The sequence below is a fragment of the Panthera uncia genome, chromosome B1 (assembly GCF_023721935.1).
Source record: "Panthera uncia isolate 11264 chromosome B1, Puncia_PCG_1.0, whole genome shotgun sequence".
Classification (NCBI taxonomy): Eukaryota; Metazoa; Chordata; class Mammalia; order Carnivora; family Felidae; genus Panthera; species Panthera uncia.
In genome coordinates, this window is record NC_064811.1 from 33,658,071 (window position 1) to 33,665,254 (window position 7,184).

The 7,184-nt window shown below is 49.1% G+C and overlaps 1 protein-coding gene across 6 annotated transcripts in view; it reads right to left on the minus strand.

The window, feature by feature from the left end:
- Window positions 1-2,474, minus strand: part of APBB2 (amyloid beta precursor protein binding family B member 2) — a 382,316-nt gene extending 379,842 nt beyond the window's left edge. For 3 of the 6 annotated variants that reach the window (XM_049631938.1, XM_049631929.1, XM_049631928.1), the window contains exon 1: window positions 2,207-2,474. The gene's annotated coding sequence lies outside the window, so the exon portion shown is untranslated. The remainder of the gene's footprint in view (window positions 1-2,206) is intronic. The other 3 variants (XM_049631930.1, XM_049631927.1, XM_049631931.1) reach the window with 2 other exon arrangements.
- Between the last annotated feature and the right edge of the window lie 4,710 nt (window positions 2,475-7,184).

Consider the following 7,184-nt stretch of genomic DNA (forward strand, 5'->3'; position numbering starts at 1 on the left):
AGAAAGAAAGAAAGAAAGAAAGAAAGAAAGAAAGAAAGAAAGAAAGAAAGAAAGAAAGAAAGAATTCAATGTTTGTTGTTTTTCTGGTGGCAGGAAAAAGATCATTGAAAGTTGAAACGTGACATTAAAAAAGTAAAAAGAGTAACAGTTTTAAAATACATTATCTTTGTACATGTGGATTCTTACAAGATGTAGTAATTTTTTAAATAATGTTGTAGTCTCTTACTCATATTAGTCCATTTAAGTGTAAAATGCCAGTCTTTTAGACTTCAGCTCATCAAGCTTTTCCACTACCACTGCATAAAAGTTTCACAAAGTGCTGAATGGTGCTGGCTCCTTGGAGGTGAATTACCTAGTTCAAAATATCCTTTTGAAAAGAGAATAAAGTGTAAGGAACTCCTTCCCTGGAAAAAGATCTCAACTTTAGACCCCTTTCTCCAAAGCTCTGAGCAAATACCCAGGGGCATCCCTGGATTATGAAGACCTCAAGGGATTCTGGGGGTCATGCAGTACGATGATGACAGAAGAAAAGCAACAGAAATCTTGCCTGTGTGTCTCCCTTGGTATCCTGACTCCTAGCCCACTATACTGCCACCTGTGTTCTCTCAGCATCTCCCCCAGCACGAGATTCCTCATCCATCTGAAAAATGCCATCCTTTCAAATCAGTGCATTTCTAGGATTCTGCAAATTACGATACACAGCTGTTGAACAATTATTGTTTTCAAGCTACAAATAGAAAATGCAACAAAGCTGCTACCTAAATTCACAAAGAAATCCCCCTTCAAGGATTATGTTCCTGAAAGGCCAGCTACACAAACTTGGATATCCTTAATTATCATGGCCTTTTGAGGACAAGATTTGATGACAAGGAAAAAAAAATCAAAGACTTAAGAGACCCAAATCCAGAACAACAGATCAGGAAGCCACTGTTTTGTTTGTTTAAATCAGTTAAATATTAAACAAATGACAAACCAATGCCAATTTCCCAAAGTTTCCTCATTTCTTGGAACTGAAACACCACTGTTGGCATCATTTTATGATAATCCTTTAGGTATTTCATCTAAGTCATCAGGCGCATTGTAAAGACAGTGACTGAAGGACTTGTTAAAACTACGCCCCCTCCAGAACCCAGTCTCGTCGGAGCTTCTGACCCTGACCTTATTAGTCTCTTCTCAATCTTGGCCCTCCCAACCACTCAATCCATCCAAAAACGTTTATGACAGTTGTGGCTCTAAACTGCGCAGAACTTGACTACAAAACGGCCACAACTCTAAATTTGATTTCTCCAATTTATTCTGGTTTAATTCAAGTTCCACTCTCCCTCGGCCCTTCGCCCTACCCCCTCAGTTCTAGATCTCTTCACCGCGGTCTAGACCATCCAGCATTGTTTCTATGGGACTCGGCACCCCTCGCTCCGTCCAGCGCTGTTTTCATCGAACAAATGTCATTTCCAACGTTCAACCCTCCATTCCTCCCGCCGGGCAGCAGAGGGGCATTCAGGACCCGGTGGCCAGCTTCCCGGATTAGGTCCCCTTCGCCCAGCCATTTTCTACTTAAAACGCTCTCTGCCGCCGAGAGGGAAATGAACTTTTCCCCCTTTGATCTCCCAGCAGCTAGCGTCTGAACCCCCAAGAAGCCAGCGCCGTCTCCAACTCCCCGGCAGGAGCGCGCTGCCGCCCCAGGAGGGAGAGCCCAACCGCACAGCAGAGGCCGGTACCAGGGCAAGGGGGTGTGCGCTCTTCTCCGCCGGCGCCCGCCCTCACTTTTCCCCTCCGCAGCCCCCCACCCGGGCGCACCCCCTCCAACCCTGTCTTCCCCCGCCCCAGGCCCCGCCAAGCCCGGGCTGCCGAGGGAACCAGGGCGCCGGGAAGCGGGAGGGATGGAAGTCAAGGAGTGAGCCCGCAGTCGCGGTGCCACCCGGCCGGCCCTGCGGCGCGAGCGCAGGGTGCACCGGACTCCGCAACGAGTTCCCCCTGCAGATGCGGCGGCAGCTGCTGCAGCTGTGGCTGCCGCGAGGCGGGCGGCAGTGGCCGCGCAGCCCCGGGGCCGGCAGGAGAGGAGCAGCAGCCGGGCTGCGCGCAGCCACTCGTCGCACGCCGCTGCCGCTGCCGCTGCCGCTGCCGCTGCCGCTGCCCGGGTCTCTCGCCAGCACTCCCGGGCCGCCCTGGGGTCCAGGGCAAAAGCAAGGAAGAAAACGAGGCTCACCAGCGATGCGCGCCGCGCTCGCTCCGGCACCGGCGCCCGGCCGCTCTGCTCCAATCTCGCCTTCCCTGGAGCGCCCGGATCAGCTGCGGGTGCAGCGCACGAGCTTCCTACTTGAGACCAGGACGGGCTCCGGCGACTGAGCATGCCCAGTGCCGCTCCGCGAGTCCCGCGCAGGCAGCGGCGCCGGCGAGATTCCACTTCTCCAGGCTTTGGCGGCGGCTGCGCGAGGAGAGACTGGAGGGACCCGGCCAGGCGGGGGCCGAACCGGAGAAAGGCGGGGCCGGGGGCGGGGGCCGGGGAGGAGGGGGCGGGCCGCGCTCCTCGTGCGACCCCTGCAGGCAGAGGCTGCGGGGCCGCTGGGACCCACGGTTCCCCTATTACCTGGGAAGATGGCAGGGAGGCAGTGGGGGCCTGGGTTCCGTGAGCCAAGGGCTGGAAGTCGCGATGCAGCCCAGTATCCCCTCCATGTGGCTTGGCGTCTGTCTGCGCCAGCAGGCAGTTGGGTAACCTCATCCCTGGCTAGTCTTTTCTCCCACATGTCTGCAATCCCTTATAATGGGAAGATGTACCCAGATGACAGCTGCCCACACCCACCCAGCTGCAACTTGTAGGCGAGAACTTCTGCCTCCTTATGCAGAATCCCAGGCATATGCCACACACACCATTGCTTGAGGTGAAAATCACAGCAAGATCACCTCAGGGGAGAAACAAACCTGCAGGAGGGGAAAAGCATAATTTCTTTTTCGTCCCCAGGAATATTATCTATAATAGGTCCCACTTCCAGAGTCTCTGAATAGGTAGGCCTATGGTGGGGCCCAAGCATCTGTATATCTAACAAGTTCCCAGGTAATGCTGGTGCTGCCGGTCAGAGGACTACACTTTGAGAACCACTACTGTACCTATACCCACAGCCTTATCTGTGATCTGTGTCAGGAAGATTATGCCGGAAGTAAACAAACGGTAACTATGAAGTTATAGCGCCGCCTCACTCATCCTCTTCCCCAAACTTCCAGAATTCACTACTTCCTTGAATAACAAACTCACACCTAGCTGGTCCTTACTCTTCACGTGAGGATTGTGTGTGGTTGGGGTGGGCAGTACTTTATTGCTTCGACTATCATAATTTATTGAGGATCCTTAAGATCTATAGTAAGCCTGGGAGTACCAATAAATAAAAAAAGAAACCCAGATCCCTGCCTTCCTAGAGCTTACAGTCCAAAGAGGTGAGCAGACATCCACCCGATAATCACTCAAAAATGTCATAAAAAACATCGGGAGTGCTAGGAGGGAAATCTACTAGGTGTGTATGAAAGAGTGTATGATGGGACCATGACTCCGACTCATGGTGGGGTTGCAAGGAATCAGTGGTGGAGGGAAGCTGCATTGCGGAAGACCGGTTTCTGGTGTTTGCATCCCCCACAACCTCTCATCAACAATTTTCCTCAGACTCATCTGAAGGCCAACAATCATGTCGCTCCTTACTGCAACAGAAAACAATACTGCCACTGAGAAATCCCTATAAATCCATGAAAGTGCTCACCCGCACTCCAAGATCCGCCTATCAAGTTGGTGGACCATGGACAGCCGGAGGCCACAATTTAACCCAATTTGAGAAAATGCAGACTGAACTGGAACGCCTTCTAGTTCTAGCCTACGTCCTTCAGGTCCAGAGAGGCGAGGCAATCAGCCAGCCCAAGACCATCCTGCCCTTCAGTAGCAGGACCGGCCTCCACCCTTCCAGGCAGATCCTCTTTCCACCGCACTCTATTCCCTCGCACCCCCACAGCCGCCCGCGGCTCTCCGGGAGTCCCACCCCGCCGTCCCCTCTCCCGGGGGTCCCGGGGCGACCAATGGCGCCCGCCCCTCCCGGTTCGGTCTTCTCCAGACCGGGAGGAAAACCCGCGGTGGAGTGCTCGGCGGCGGGGCGGGGCGACGCGCGCAGGCGCATTGGCCGCCAGGTTGGGCCGAGGAGGCGCCCAGCTCCACACCTGATGCAATCAGCCTTCCGGAAACGGGCCCGGCCGCCGCGCTCACCCAGGAAACGCTTTAGCGCCGTCCCCTGGCCGCTGCGCCCCCCGCCCGGGTTCCGATCCTCGCAGCCCGACTGCGCCCGGAAGGAAGGGCGACGTTCGGAGTCCCACGGAGGACCTGCAGGAGTCGGGAAGTCACCGCCTGAGGAAGCAAAATTTCTGGCTGCCCTGATAGTGACGTGGAAACGGCCACCGAACGTTCCGTGGCCGTAGGGGAGGAAATTCCCTTGATTATGTATTTAGAGAGAAGACCAGCGGAGGCGGGAAGGCTTTTAACCCGCTTTGCTGGGATCCTTCCTTGTCTGCCTCCCGACACACATCTTCCTCCCTCACTGAAAGGAACGTTTATAGTAATAGTTTTGAGGCTGTGTGGAGAGGACTCCCTGATACCCTCTCCGGCTTGCTGAATATGTAACAGTTACCTCTGCTACATAAAGCCTTCCACCGCGCACTCGTTTTATAAATAATTGGTGCCTCTGTACCTCATCATTTTCGTTTACAAAGAAAATCACTTCTCGTTTCGCCACCTCATGCAATTTTGATATCTATTGTGAGTAGGTTTTTTCCTTCATGCTGACTCACCCATGAATTGTTTTCTAAGGAAATGAAATAGTCCAAGAACATTTCGAGAGCATGTTTGTAAAAGCATGGAAGTAAACATTACCTCTAGAAGTCCTTTAAGGCCGAAGAGAAAAAGAAAAGGAAAGGTCAAGGAGTTTTAGTTGGAAGGACACTTAGGAAATGATTCTAGAATGAGCCTGGATCCACTCAGATTTTACAGAAGATGTTTACCTCTCTATGGCCCAAAGAGGTAAATGACTTGCTTACTTAGGCAAAACTGCACTTGAACACAGATTTCTTAACACCTTAATCTAATTAAAAATATATATTTGTGGGGGTGCCTGGGTGGCTCAGTCGGTTAAGCGGCCGACTTGGGCTCAGGTCATCAGCTGGTGGGTTCCAGCCCCACGTCGGGCTCTGTGCTGACAGCTCAGAGCCTGGAGCCTGCTTGGGATTCTGTGTCTCACTCCCTCTCTGCCCCTCCCCAGTCGTGTTCTCTTTCTCAAAAATAATAAACATTAAATATATATATATATATGTACATATATATATATACACATACATTTGTGTTTTGCACAAACACTATTAAGAGTGCAAGACTATCTTACAATGCTGGGTTTTTTAATATAAAGATTACCGAGTACAAAATCAGCAACAAAAGGGATCCTATTACTTGTTCATACTTACTGAAGCTATTAGTCTTTAAATAGTTCTTGATCTTTCTGAACACTGTACAACATAGCCAGCCATTTCTGAAATAACCAGAGACTAGGCTTCAAGTATTTCCAATTTAAGTGGTATGAAATTCTTCAGAGCTTCAAGACATGACGAAATTTTTTGAGTCAAAATTTAGAGCCTCTAGTATTTTTGCTCGATAGTGAGTGGTGTATGAACTGTTAGAGGTTAAACCAAGGGAATTTTAATGATCACAGTAAAATATCAGGGCTATGATTTTTAACGATCACAAATAAAATATTAGAGTTATGATTTGGGACTGTACTGATTTAAAATACCTTTAACAAAATGGAAATGAAAGTGGAATACAAAAGTAACTGCAAAACTCGTGCCTACAATTAAAACTTTCCAAAACCCTCTTTTTATCTTGACTAATGTGTATTCCTTTTTAGAATGGTCAGACATTTGGGGCGCCTGGATGGCTTAGTCGGTTGGGCAGCCGACTATAGCTCAGGTCATGATCTCGGGGTCTGTGAGTTCCAGCCCCATGTCGGGCTCTGTCCTGAGCGCTCAGAGCCTGGAGCCTGCTTCCGATTCTGTGTCTCCCTCTCTCTCTCTGCCCCTTCCCTGCTTGCTCTCAGTCTGTCTGTTTGTTTGTCTGTCTCTCTCTCTCTCTCTCTCAAAAATAATAAAGAATAAAAAATTAAAAAGAAAAAAAAAAAGAATGGTCAGACATTTAGAGATCTGAGAGAATACCTTTCCTTGCGAAGGGGCGCCTGGGTGGCTCAGTTGGTTGATCCTCCAACTTCAGCTCAGGTCATGACCTTGAGGTTTGTGTGCTCCAGCCCACATGAGGCTTGCTGCTGTTCAGCCTGTCAGTGCAGAGCCTGCTTGGGATCCTCTGTCCCCCTCCCTCTCTGCCTCTCTCCTGCTGGCACGCTCTCTCTCAAAAATAAATTAAAAACAGTTTTAAAAAACAAAGAATACCTTTACTTGTCCAAAAATAGTCAAGTAAATGTCAAAATAGAAAGGTACAAAGTACAAACTCATCACAACAAGGCACTAGTTACAGAATAGCAAACCTGTACTGAGTGCTTAGCTTGTGCCAGATACTGGCTAAGTGTCTTAGTTATTTGACTTAATCCTCACGACTACCTATGAGTAAAGAACTATTGTTATCCCTATCTTACAGGGAGTGGAAGAGAAGTTTGAGAACGTGAAGTAACTAACTCAAGGCACAACACATTCAGTGGCCGAAATGAGATTTGAACCCAGGCATTTGCCTGGAGCTTAAGCTCTTAAATAACACTCCACACAGAAAAATGTAAATACAGAGGAAATGATTTTGATTTTTGTCTCATATAAGAAGGCAAATAGAGTACCGCACTTACTCCCCTTCCAAATGTAAACTTGCTAAAATTACTGTGTTGTCTACACATTTATAATTAATGAATTATAGTCCCCAAACTTAGGACCAGTCTTACCAGATTGAGGCAGATGATGAAATACCTAGTGAGTTTTCGGGAGTACCAGAAAGACCTGTCCTTTAATGGACTCCCCATGTCTGTTTGATTCCTCTCGTCCTAACTATCCAATACAGTAGTCACTAGCCACATACTTTTATTTAATTTTAAATTAATTAACATTGGAATTGAATTTCAGTTCCTTGGTCATATCAGCCACATTTCAAGTGTTCCATAGCTACACAGGCT